At 36.1% G+C, this 14,109-nt stretch overlaps 1 protein-coding gene across 9 annotated transcripts in view; it reads right to left on the reverse strand.

Moving 5' to 3' along the window:
* Positions 1–14,109, reverse strand: part of PEAK1 (pseudopodium enriched atypical kinase 1) — a 284,832-nt gene that overhangs the window by 225,135 nt on the left and 45,588 nt on the right. For 4 of the 9 annotated variants that reach the window (XM_021097994.2, XM_021097992.2, XM_084966097.1 and 1 more), the window contains exon 2: positions 562–625. The exons of 2 other annotated variants lie outside the window; for them this stretch is intronic. The gene's annotated coding sequence lies outside the window, so the exon portion shown is untranslated. 9 annotated transcript variants of the gene reach the window in all.

Raw genomic sequence — 14,109 nt, forward strand, 5'->3', positions numbered from 1 at the left:
AAAAAACACGAACATACAAAAAGGATACATCCTTACTTTATAAGCCCCCAAACAGAGGAAACTATAGAAAATAATCAACTTCAAGAGAACAGAGTGATAGAAAACTCTTAATAACTGTACTATTAAAATAATTACCAGTTGTAATCTATGACTTAAGTAATTGAGGGTTTGCCTTCAAGAATATCTGATTATAATGCCAGTATCTTTTCCAAGTGTGTCAGAGAGCAACAGTGTAAACTCTATCTTTGAGTATAAAAAAAAGGAAAAATTCACTCAAAACTATTTTAATCACTAGAATCAACTTCATTTGTTTCAAATGTCCTACAAACTAAGTAAGCATGCTATATATGTAGCTTTATAATAAATATTTGCCTCCTATTAACACTCTCAGAGGAAAAGACATTACATTTTTAATGCCTCACATTTTTCAGAAACAATTATTTATTGCAAAACATATTTTATTTATCTTTTCTTTACTACTGCAAAATCTTTATTGTTATCCATTCTTTTCTTTTTACAAAACATATTTTAAAATGCAAATGTATTCACCAAATGTCTCACCTTAGTTTTTCAGATAAATCCACAAAGAAATGTCTACAGCAAAGGTTCCAGTTTAGGCAGATACCTGAATTGAAAAAAGGAAAAAGACAGGGTCAATATGACTAAACCTGAGAAAGGAACTTAATTTTTTCAAGAGGAGAACCCTAACTTGATCATTTACACCTCCTAAAATTTTGTATTGAAGTTGTTTTTGCGAAACCTGTAGAATGGCAAGGATTTTAATTCTGCTAGACAATAATTATTGTCTATAATTATTTAAAATTTTGACAATTCTTTTCTTTTTTTTCCTTTTTTAACAGTCGCACCTGCAGCACATGGAAGTTCCCAGGCTAGGAGTCGAATTGGAGCTGCAGCTGAGGCCTATGCTACAGCCACAGCAAGGCCAGATCCGAGCTGCATCTGCCACCTACACTGCAGCTTGTGGCAACACCAAATCCATAACCCACTGAGCAAGACCAGGGATCGAACCCACACCCTCACAGAGACAATGCTGGGCCCCTAACCCACTGCACCACAATGGGAACTCTCTTGACAATTCTTGAAATAAAAAACTTATCAAAACATACACTATAGGAGCTCAGTGGTTAATGAATCCGACTAGGAACCATGAGGTTGCAGGTTCGATCCCTGGCCTTGCTCAGTGGGTTAGGGATCCGGCATTGCCGTGAGCTGTGGTGTGGGTCGCAGACATGGCTCAGATGCTGCATTGCTTTGGCTCTGGTGTAGGCTGGCAGCTACAGCTCCAATTCAACCCCTAGCCTGGGAACCTCCATATGCCTGGAAGCGGCCCAAGAAATGGCAAAAAGACAAAAAAAAAAAAAAAATGTGCACTATATTAGCGGGGGTGAGGGGGATTGATTCAAGAAAAATATCTTTCTTTCCTCTTTTGAGTTTTCAAAAGAAAAGGCATTTTCTAAAGGTCTGCACCCCCTATAATACCACCATCATGATCTATCCTCACAAAGACAACAGAATTCAAAAATCTGGAAATGTAAAAGTAAACCAATAGCACATGTTTATTACAAAGCTTAAGTGAAAGGAAAGACTAAATTTTTTAGTGGCTAATAAATTATGAAAATTTCATCTACATTGGTAAAAGAAATCAAACTGAGATATTATCTTTCATCAATAAAATTAGAGTCATTTTTTAAATAAGATATTAAGCATTAGTGCTGTTCCAGTTCTCCTCCTACCTCACAGAATTGCACTTTACTGTTCTGTTTCAGCTTAGTTCTGGCTACATGACTTGCTTTAGAGACTAAAATGTACATTGACATGATACAAGATATTACTAGGCATAAGCTTTCAGAACTAGTACACAACTGGAAGACCCACTCATTCCTGAAATGATTATGGAAACTAGTAAACAGACGGAGCTCTGATCAGGATGTTTCACTAAATGACTCTAAAGAGAGAAAGAGAAGAAGACCCTTTGCTGATGTGTGTCAGACATGTAGCACAAGCAAAAAATAAACTGTTGTATTAAACCACTGAGATTTTGGAGATTGTTACTATAGCATGATAGAGGGCTATGTTGACAGCTACATGTGATAATGTATTACTATAACATAATGATGCAATATAATATCTTTGCACACTACTCATGATGGTATAAACAGGTAAAATCTTTCTGGAAAGCAATTCTGCAATATATAAGAGCCTTCTAAAATTCAAAGCCTTTGATTTAGTAATTTCTCTTTCAGAAATCTGTCCTAAATAATAAAAAACCAAAAGACTTACAGCACATTTATGACTATAAAGAGCTGGGAACAAACTAAATGTCTAAATGATTAGTTAATAAGTTAGAATAAGCAATCATTAAATTATATACCAAAAATCTTTAATGGTTAATAGAGGAAACTCTGTGAAAGGCATATATGGAAACTTTATTATCTGCTCGATTTTTCTGTATATGCAACTCTAGAACAGACAAAACTAACCTAGAGTGACAAAAAGCAGATCTGTTGTCACCAAAGGCTGTGTGAAAGAACTGAGTGCAAAGGAGTTTAAGAGAAACTTATAGGTGTGACTAAAATGTTCTACACCATTTTTTTTTTCTTTTTAGGCCACACCTGCAGCATATGGAAGTTTTGGGGCTAGGGGTCAAATAGGAGCTGCAGGCCCACGCCACAGCCTCAGCAACACCAGATCCAAGTGGCATCTGCAACCTACACTGCAGGTTGTGGCAAAGCGGAATCCTTAACCCACTGAGCAAAGTCAGGGATTGAACTTGCATCCTCATGGACACTGTGTTGGGTTCTTAACCCCCTGAGCCACAACGGGAACAATGAAATGTTCTACATCTTGATTGTGGTGATGGTTACAGGATATATACATTAGTCAAAACTCACCAAACTGTACTGCACATTAATTGTATCTTACTGAAACTGATTTTAAAAATAAATTTTTAAGGGATTTCCCTGTTGGTTCGGTAGGTTAAGAATCCAACACTGTCACTGCTGTGGCATAAGTTCAATCCCTGGCCCAAAACTTCAGCATGCCACAGGCATGGACCCAAAAATAAAATATAACAAAATTTCAAAATGTTTAAATTCAGATTTTAATTAAAATCTGAATTAAACAATTCACAAATGGGTGAATCAGGTCTTAGCGGTAGCTCTGATTCAGATATTTAAAGTGTGCCATGGTGTCATATATATTAGAACTAGAAGGAAGCTTTAAGATCATCTTTCCTCCCCATCATCTTACAAAGGAGGTGAGTAGGTCCACAAGTTCCAGTCTTTCTGGTCTGCAGTCTCCTGAATCCAACATGCCTTACATCCCATCACAACACTGGCTCCCTTTTCTTCTGTGGGGTAATTTGAAAATAAGAGTAAATACATTAAAGTAAATACACTCTCCCCCAACTCTCCACCAAGCCCTTCTTACATACACATTGACCGAAATGGGCTACTGATAATCATATTTGACCAGCTCAGTATCAGGGTTGTTTTTGTTTTCTCAGTTTCATCTCCTACTCTACTCATAAACCCTCCACACCAAGCAAATAAATGTACTTAATATTCCTGAAAAAGCACCTTATTTTTTGTCCTGAGGACCTTGATTGATGCTGCTTCTTTCCTATAGACAAGTCCTGCCTTTTCCACCTATCCAAATGTCTACTATTCCTTCATGGCCTAATTCAAAGTCCAAGACACCTTCAATAAGCTTATAATCCAATAAGAAACATGGTTCAGGTACACACAAAAAAAGTAAAAAAAAAAGAAAAATCCAAAATTTATAACAAACAAAATGTTATAGAAGTTCCAAAGAGTAAAATGTCAAGAGAAATGTTTAGATAAGGTTTGGGGAAAGCCTTTGAATAAGATGTTAAAGGACAGAGAGAGGAAAGGGGGACATTCCAGGAAGTGGAAATGAAATAAACAAAAGTACAAAAGGGGCAATTTGTTATGGCAAAGATTCTCACCATCTTTTTATTTCCCTACATCTGGTTCTAGCCAAGTGCTGGCACATAGAATGTCCTCAGTTCCTAAGGTAACTGGGCCACCCATGACATGGAAGAAGTTACCAAAAAAACATAGGAATGTGATATGCCAGTTATAGTACTCAGGATTCAAAAAGTAGACAGTCTGCTCCTTAAGTTTTCTGTTAGCCTTTGTGAAGGACAACAAACAAGAACCCCACAATATACCTGCAAAACCAAATACATATTCTGTGCAGTTAAGGCTGAATCTGTTATTTACATAACATTAAGCATACCAGAAGAGCTGAAAGTTTTCACTTTTTTATTATTTTGGCTAAGTAATTTTATTTTATGGATGGCAAACATTGATAGTCTGTTCACTCCATACCTAGGGCCTAGTAGATGCTATCTAAACACTAACTGAATTAATATTGGGATACAAGATACATTTTACAGAAAATATTCCTCCTTTCTAATTATTCAGAGTAATACGAAGTAGAGAGAAAATAAGTAACATTAGTTGAAAATGTTGTAAAAATGAAGCCATAAAAGAACTTAAATCATTATTTCACATCACTCCTTGAGACAAATAATCTGTCTACAAGCAATTTACACCTTTTGCAGCCTTTGCTGTAATACTACACACACAATCAACATAGTTTTTTTTATTAACTATAACTTGAGGGAGAAAATCCCATAATTTGATACCCAGTAAAATGCCAGTAGTTTACCTTTGTATTCCACACAATTCCTAGCACACAGTGAGTGCTTTCAAATCACTCATATAGAGAAAATGCTTTTTCTGCTGTCCATATGAGATCATTGTATTTCAAAGGTGTGAGTCATCAACTCTGGCAATAAAAGCAGAACTTACACCACTACGAATGCTTAACATATTCCAAGAGTTCTCAGAAATGGGAAGAGCTATCCATAAACACAAGTTACCCAAGTATAAGAAGATATACCATTTCACTGCTGTAGCTTTGCTATATTTAGATGGCTCTGAATTGAATTATTCAAGCACATACAAATACAACTTTGAAGGGGGTCCAATACTTGCTCCTGATAGTCTGGAAACAAAAGCTGCTATTCAGATAAAAGATGATAGGCAACAGGAATCTGACAAGCCAGTAATTTACTTCATTTTCTGCACATTTGAATTTGTAGGCCTCCATAGTCATTAAGCAAAATTAGTTTCATGATGTCAGCCAAAAAGCCTCATGGGCAACAGTTTTATGTCATTTAAAAAAATAACCCACCATCCTCAATCTGTCTGAATTTGCTTTTGCTCATTAGAAGCCTCTCGGTGAATCAGCAGAGAGGTTTTTTAATTGCACTCTTGTTCTATCAATGTTTAGCACAGCCCTGAACAATAACAAAGTCCTATTCTCCCTTCTCTCCCTATGCCTAAAATAATTTAGACATAGTTGAAGAAACTAAGTATCAGTCTAGAAGTTCTCTACAAAAATGGAGCAATTTTGAAGCTACAAATGTGGTCTTAATATATATATTTACTCAGCTTAAAAGTCAAGGGTCAGAGAAAGATGTCTTCCCCTTCTATCTCTCCTACCTGTTACTATCTGAATCCACTATGCTCCCTCATACTCCTCTGCCTTGCTAACGCTATTTTCCTTTCAGCTTGGTTAGAATCTCCTCCTTAAATCCAGCTATGGCAAATTTCTAGTCACCGTATAAGACTTCACTAGTTTTCCCACCAAAAGGATCATGCAGTCCTTCTCCAATGTACCCTCTATATACTTTCATTAAGCAGTTCTCAAATTGGGTAATAACTCTGACTCTTACAGTCAGAGAACAAAAATACCTCCTGACACAGCTAATATTCAACTGGTATGCACCAGAGACTTAAGGATTGTGCTGAAAACTTCTATAATATAGTCCAGCAAATAGTCACTGCCCCAAACTCCAACAGCTCCATGGTACCTGCTGATGGCCCAGTTTCCTGACCATTATCACCACCACCACCACCACAACAACTCAGCAACAAAAAGCAGCAAAGCCTGATACAGTATAAAGGATAGAAGCATCCTTCAAGACCCTGAGTCCAGTACTGTGGCTGTCCTGATTGGTTGGAGCTTGTGTTGCAGTGACTGGTAAATACTCTTGAACACTGTCCCTGCCTCTTCATACCCAAAGCCTGGCATATGGCAGACCTTTAATAAACTGTTAACTCTGTATCAAAATAATGAATGAATACTAGCCCTACTCAATGACCCAAAGCCAATGGGTATGCTGCCAAAACTATGCAGACAATGATCAGACCTGGCAAGAAAAATCCAGGTCCTTAATTAAGTACAAGATAGGAAAAGTGGTCAAGTCTGCCTATTTTCTAGGCTTGCCTTCAGCCTCTAGTAAATGAATTCTTATTTAATAGTGTGGTATTTTATAGAACATATGATTAAAGGGGTTTTTTACATTATTAAGCAAAGTTTAAAAACAACACTCCTATAAAACCACAGTCTCTATAAGAATACCACGCACAGTGATCACTGAACTCTAATCAACGTGTTGGACAGGAAGACAGGTATCACTAAGGAAGAACACAAGTAATTAATTCAAATGGAGAGGAAAAGGCAAGAACGAGAAGAGTCAGTTAATTATGAATCACATGTCTAATTACAGATTTTGCTAAGGGCCTCAGATACTTCTAATTAGTTTTACTTGGTATATGAATTATAAATAGGACACTATGAGAGACTTTTCTAATCACAGGAATTTACTGAGTATGTAAAATCAGATTTTAAGTTCTTATCTTTCTAATTTAATAATTAAATATTCAATAATACATGGGAATTATTTTGAAAGTCATCAATAAAATACACATCACACTAAAGTCAAGTTACTCAGAACACTACTAAGGCAGTGAAAGAATCTTTAAAAAATCCATAAGTGAGAAGGATGAATATGTACTTTAATAAGAATTCTGAACTTATAAATGGTGATATACCAATCATTTTAGGTCACTCACTATCTGGTAGATAAATCATTTTTCAGTCATATTATAGGGAGTTTCAGAGAGCTCTAAAATTAAAATATTAAAAAATAATGGTGGAAGGAAGAATAATAGCAACATATTCTTAAAAAGAAGCTTAACTATCTAAATTCTCCACTGTCACATTAACCTAACAGTAATCTTTAGTAAAACAAGCCTGTGCTACACATGCAGCTGCTACTGAAAAATTCTAGAAAGTGAAAATATCTCAGGAAAGAAGCATCATGTATATACTCGGAACAAATCAAGGAAGACAAGCTTGACTTTTTTTGTAGTTATTAAATTTGAAATAAGAAAAGAAAAAAACTACAGTGTATTTTAATTTAAATAAAATCTTTTAAAGTCTTACTAATCCTAATTTGAAACAACCATGTAAATAATCTTGGCTATTAGCACAACTTTATGAATTTAAACAGAAAATGTGTACAATTAATAGGTTAAGTAATAGTAAAAGTAGCCACTATTTATTGAGTACCTATATACTATTCCAGACAGAATGCAAGGTGCTTGAAGAGACTGTTAATTTTCATAACCACCTTGCAAGGCAGATCATTCACCCTTACTGAAGATAAATCTATGCCAGAAGCAATCTTGCCAAGGTTGGCTAGTAAACAGCAGAGTAAAGATTCAAACCACTACTCAACAGAGTCTGTGCTGGCTATTGGCTGACCAGAGAGATTCAATGAATTAAAGTAAACCAACTTAGTAGTGAAGTCACATGGTATATAAGCTGTCATAATTAGATGAAGTTAAAACTATGGTTCACTATCCTAATAGATGTGACTTTCTGAATAAATTTAAGGAAAATAATATATCTTAGTAATTATATTTCTGACCCTGATTTGGAAAATCAAAGATGTTGCCAGTCAACTTAAGGGATGTCACAAAATTCTATTTTCATTAACTCACATCGATCTAAATAAACTTTTAAAAATTACTAGGAATTCCCTGGTGGCACAGTGGCTTAAGGATCCAGCATTGTCATTGTAATGTCCTGGGTTGCTGATGTGGCATGGGCTCCATCCCTGGCTAAGGAACTTCCATATGCAGAGGGTGCAGCCAAAAAAAAAAAAAAAAAATTACTAAACACTTAGATGCAAAAATAGCAGAATGCTGAGGAGGGGAAAAAATCAGATTAGAAAATATAATTTTTTTTCAATTTATGAACAAAAGTTTATTTTCAAATCAATTTGGTACTAAAAATAATTTTAATAGAAAACATATATCTATGGGAAAATACTTGATTTTGGAATGGAAGATTTACAGAACTTTGGAACAAAATCTGGTCACCTGCCAATCTACAACTGCTCATTTATTTATTTATTTGTAAGATTTTTATTTTTCTATTACAATTGATTTACAATGCTCTGTCAATTTCTGCTGTACAGCAAATTGACCCAGTCTCACACACACATATATATATCCTTTTTCTCACATTATCTTCCAACAGTTTAATCACAAGTGACTAGATATAGTTCCCTATGCCATACAGCAGATCTCATTGCTTATCCACTTCAAATGCAATAGTTTGCATCTATTAACCCCAAACTCCCAGTCCATTCTACTCCCTCCCCCTCCCCTTGGCAACCATAAGTCTGTTCTCCAAGTCCATGAGTTGGTTTCTTTTCTGTGGAAAGGTTCATTTGTGCCATTTATTAGATTCCAGATATAGAGTGATGTTATATGGTATTTGTCTTTTTCTTTCTGACTTAATTCACTCAGTATGAGAGTCTCTAGTTGCATTTATGTTGCTGCAACTGGCATTATTTTGTTCTTTTTTATGGCCGAGTAGTATTCATTGTGTATATATACCACAGCTTCTTAATCCATTCATCTGTCGATGGGCATTTAGGTTGTTTCCGTGTCTTGGCATTGTGAATAGCGCTGCGATGAACAAACGGGTACATGCATCTCTTTCAAGGCAAGTTTTGTCCAGATATATGCCCAGGAGTGGGGTTGCTGGGTCACACAGTAGTTCTATATTTAGTTTTCTGAGGTGCCTCCATACTGTTTTCCATAGTGGTTGTACCAATTTACATTCCCACCAACAGGGAAGGAGGGTACGTAGCCTTTTCTTCACACTCTCTCCAGCATTTGTTATTTGTTGACTTGTTAATGATGGCCATTCTGACCAGTGTGAGGTGGAAATAAGAGAATATAATTTTTGTACCTTTAGAATCTTCTATAAAGGAGTTCTAAGTGGGATACAGGCATTCATGACATAGAAAAAAAGAACCAAGATCCACAGCCATTATAACAAAATTTTAAAAATATTAAAATATTAAAAATTCAATAAGAGATAAGTTAAAATAGATGAGATGATAAAAATAAATTAGAGTCTGACTGAAAGAAAAGTACTAAAAAATAACCTTTCCTCAATATTTGTGAACATCTATAACATATTGAGAAGAAAATAAAATTTACTGTTGGTTTAAAAAAGGTACTCATTTGAATATCTCTCTTCTCCCCCAAAAAATGACCCTAAATAAAATAATATGAAAAAAGTTATGGAGTTCCTGTTGTGGCTCAGTGGTAATGAACCCAACTAGTTTCGTATCCATGAGGATGAGGGTTCAATCCCTCACCTCGCTCAGAGGGTTAAGGATCTGGCATTGCTGTGAGCTGTGGTGTAGGCTGCAAACATGGTTTGGATCTGGCCTTGCTGTGGCTGTGGTGTAGGCCAGCAGCTGCAGCTCCAATTCTACCCCTTGCCTGGGAACTTCCACATGCCACAGTGTCTCTCTAAAAAGACCAAAAAAGAAAAAAAAGTTACTACATACCTACCAAAGGCACACATCAAATACCTGACAAACAGAAAATGGTTTGGCAAAATGAAAAGTGAAAATGGGGAAGGAAAGGAAAACTAAGGGAAAAGAGTTGACCTTTCTCCAAGTTCCATCTCATATAAATAGTACCTGCTCTTAAGGTTCTTTATTAAAAACAAACTACTTCAAAATACAACTTCTGTGGTAGAAATCTCACACTGTGCCCTAAGAATGACCACCTCTCTCCTGAAAGAAGGCCTTACATCCAAATGACATATTCCCTTATCCTGAATAGCCCCTTTGTGAAAACATCTTCAATCTCTCCACATTCAAATGCATACTTTTTGGTGTTTTGTTAAACTTCCTTACTCAAGGCATGTGAAAGTTCCTGGGCCAGGTATCAAACCCACACCACAGCACTGACCTGAGCCACTGTAGTCACAATGCTGGATCCCCAACCCGCTGAGCCATAAAGGAACTGCCAGAGCATACTCTTGAGGACAAACCTTTCTATTTCTACTGAGTTTTAGAATCATATATTACTGTTTAATCAGCAAAATGAAAAATGTTGAGTTGTTTTGATATAGAGGAACCCTGGGGCAACAAGGATACCTTATAAGGCAAGTACAATTTGAATTTTGAAAACCACAAGCATCCTTCACAGAGATGAAGCCATTAGAAGAAAAAATTTTTCAAAAGATTTTGTTACATGAGTTATTTTCTATCTTTTTAAAGAAACCATACCTTTAACAGAGAATTATTTACTACTCTCACCTTGTTCGTGAATGCCTGGAACAACATCCCACATCTTATTTACTTATCATCTGCTGATTCAAAAATCACCTAAAAGCCCAATTCTTTTACTTGACCTAGTAAATCGTGCTGAACTTGCACAGCGAAAGACTGTACATGGTATTTTTCCTAGCTCACCAATGTCTATAGATGGACAAGGTGAGACCAAGGTGACCTCCTCCCCCTATTAAACGAAACGACTAACCTATAATTTGAATATGCCACTATTTTACATATGAATTTAAAAAGAAAACTTCCCTGCCTGCCATATTTCCTAAGAATATCAACTTCTCAGGACTCCGTTGATTCAGTACAACAACCCTATGCCTATATCTCATAAAAACCAGGCAAAAATTTGTAGATGCTATTACACTTTTGGAACGTTCAGCCACATAACAGTTTTTTGAGAAGCATCTCATATCTTTAGCAAACTATTAAAAGATGATCTCCCATTCTTTGACATATATGGGCAGTGTAAGATATAAGCAAAAGCTAAATGAAACAGTCTTTAATGAAATTCTTGCTTCTAACAGAGTATGAAATTCAATAGTCCAGTCACCAGGAACCTTGCTATTTCAAGCTATTATTTACCTTATAAACCACATTTAATTAGGGTTATAGTATATAAAGCTTAATTATAGTCTGTATTTGTTGCATTTTAAAGTTATTAGAAAATAACAAAATCTTTCCCTTTGCTGACATTCTAAACACACTTTTAACTCCACTGTGCAGTATAAATTTATAACTATTTTATGTCTTAGTGGGTTTTGGAATGCCAATACCATTGCATACTTATTTGTTGAAATAAATCCTTTTAAAAATCACACTGCAGGAGTTCCCATTTTGGCACAGTGGTTAATGAATCTGACTAGGAACCATGAGGTTGCGGGTTCGATCCCTGGCCTTGCTCAGTGGGTTAATGATCCGGCGTTGCCGTGAGCTGTGGTGTAGGTTGCTGACGTGGCTCGGATCCCTCATTGCTGTGGCTCTGGCGTAGGCCGGCGGCTACAGCTCCGATTCAACCCCTAGCCTGGGAACCTCCATATGCCGCAGGAGCAGCCCTAGAAAAGGCAAAAAGACAAAAAAAAAAAAAAAATCACATTGCCAATTCTCCTTGGCCCTAGAAAACCAACACGTCAAAAACTCAACTAAAAGCAAATAAATCAAGATACATTTGAAATGTTATTAAATGATCCTGAAGACCAAATCTAGGACAAACTACAAAAAGATCCCCAATCTCTGCTACCAAGGAGAATTCTGTTAATTCACTCACATACCATTCACAGAAAAGAGATCATCAACATACCCTTGAAAACAAAACATATTTGCTGAGATGGACTGTGTGTAAGTCAGAGGGTTTTGCTTTCTCCTCATCATCATTCCTTGATCTGCGAGAAAAAATTGTAACCCAGCTGAGACTGTCTTTAATTGATTTGTCTTTAAAGAGATATAAGTGCTTAAACAGGCCTTGCAAAAAAAAGCAGTGCAGCCCTTGCCAGTGGGATAAAGTTATATTGGCAATGAATTAACTGTGTTCAGTTAGATAAAAGGAAAGAAGAAAAAGACAACCTACAATAGCACTGAAAACCCAAGGTAATGCAAACATTTTCACCAAGAAATAAAAGTAGCTGAGCACCCATGTATTTCAGATGAAACTCAAAGATCTGGGGGTGTACACAGTAAGTCCTTCCCATAAAGAGGAAAATTATCTATCAGTCCTTCTGAGAGTTCCCTGAATTAGCATTCTCCATGGAGCTGAAAGTCATAAGAGAATGTGAGTCATTCCTGAAGAGTGCAATGACAAATAAAATGAAAAAGACTTCAGGGGTATTAAGATAAGGAGAAACTAAAGGAACTATCTAGAAATACATACATATTGTATATAACTTAACAAAAATAACAGTTATCAAACACCTTCCCATATAATTCTATACCCTCAAGGAAGAAGGGCATATGCTGAGGGAAGCTATATGCTAGCTGAACATACTAGGTTTCCCACATCAAACATATGTAGATCCAGGGATTCCTTGAATATTCTAAAAGTTTATGTCTAGAATGGGAACTGTTCACTGCCAACTCAAATGCCCACTCCAACATAGATCACACTTGACAGAGTTGGTTAGATCCACAACCTTCATAAAAGATTCAATCAGCTTTGAAACAGAGTCTAGAAGCTCTTACAAAGGAAAAGTTTTCCATTTATAGCAGCACTTGTCTAGGAGACATCAAAACAAAATTTTGGCCATTACAATGGAGTCATTTTAACTGACCATATACAGATCTACAAACTCACTCCTTCCTATGCAAAATGCTAGTTTTCAATCCTCAATTAGAACCATCATTCCTGCCCTTTTTAGTACTAAAAATTCAAGCTTTTCTTCCTCAACAATTACTCAATGAATTTCTTTACAAAATGTTCCCTTGCCTAGCAAATGAATAAACTCAGCTTTGTTTTATTTTGCTTGGTTTTGTTTTTTAGTCCCAGTAGCCTTTGTTTTATTCTTTGACACACTAACTTTTCAAGGATACACTTTCCCCTTCCTCCACCAAAAGCAAATCAGAACTGGCCTAGGAGTTGGTGCTGGTCAATAGCACAGTCCACCCTAGCGATCAGAAATACTTGCTGCAAAAACTCATCAACCATCTGACTGGTGGTTATATCAAGCCACTGGTGTTCCTGAAAATCTGCCAGACAATTAGAATCATCACCTCAGCAAAGCAGCAATCCTGGGAGTACTAAATGATAGTGCTGACAAGTAAGAGGTTGGGAGATGGGACATAACTGATTTTTAAAGACAAATTTCCTTTTTATCCTCATTGTTTATCATGTACATAGTCCAAATGTCAAAGAGGTAAGAGAAAACCAATTACTAAGTAACAGTTCTTTGTCCCTCAAAGACAGGTATTCCCCTACTATAACAAATGGCAGATGGGGAGAGGTGTTGCTGGGAACCATGGAACACCACATTCACCAACCCAAGACTATCTACCTCTGATCACCCAACCTTCTCTGAGGGACTTCTGCTTTAGGTAATTTCAATTGAAGGATATTTGCTAAATACAAAAGTTTTATTTAGATAATATAAATAATATGATTTGTTTTATTAGGTTAGACTCAATTCCTCAGCACACCCCAAGCTTTCCTCTCCCAATTCTCAGAGAATATTACCGTTTCTATGAAACTCAAATAGACAAAAAAATAAATAAATAAGTGAATAAATAAATAAAATGGTACCATGGATTTTTAAATTAAGGAAATAACATGATAAAAATCATGTTTTAAGATTAATAACATGACATGATAACCTGGGAGTACATTTGGAAGATAATGGAAGCTAGCAGATCCACTCAATAGGAGATCATAACGGGTCCATATAAAATAAAACAATGGCTGCTGGAATAGTAAAAAAAGAGCTGAATCTGACATTACCAACAAACTTCACCTTTCTATTACAATTCAGTTCATTCTGAGAATAAAGCAGCAGCAGGTAATTATTTTAATTTGACTGATTAGAAAAAGGGAACCTTAAGAATTCACCTGTGAAGTCCTAAGGTCT

The sequence above is a fragment of the Sus scrofa genome, chromosome 7, assembly GCF_054392235.1.
Source record: "Sus scrofa isolate SSC_HxYL_T2T_F1_AM1 chromosome 7, Sscrofa_HxYL_maternal_Yorkshire_Landrace_v2.0, whole genome shotgun sequence".
In the NCBI taxonomy this organism is placed as follows: Eukaryota; Metazoa; Chordata; class Mammalia; order Artiodactyla; family Suidae; genus Sus; species Sus scrofa.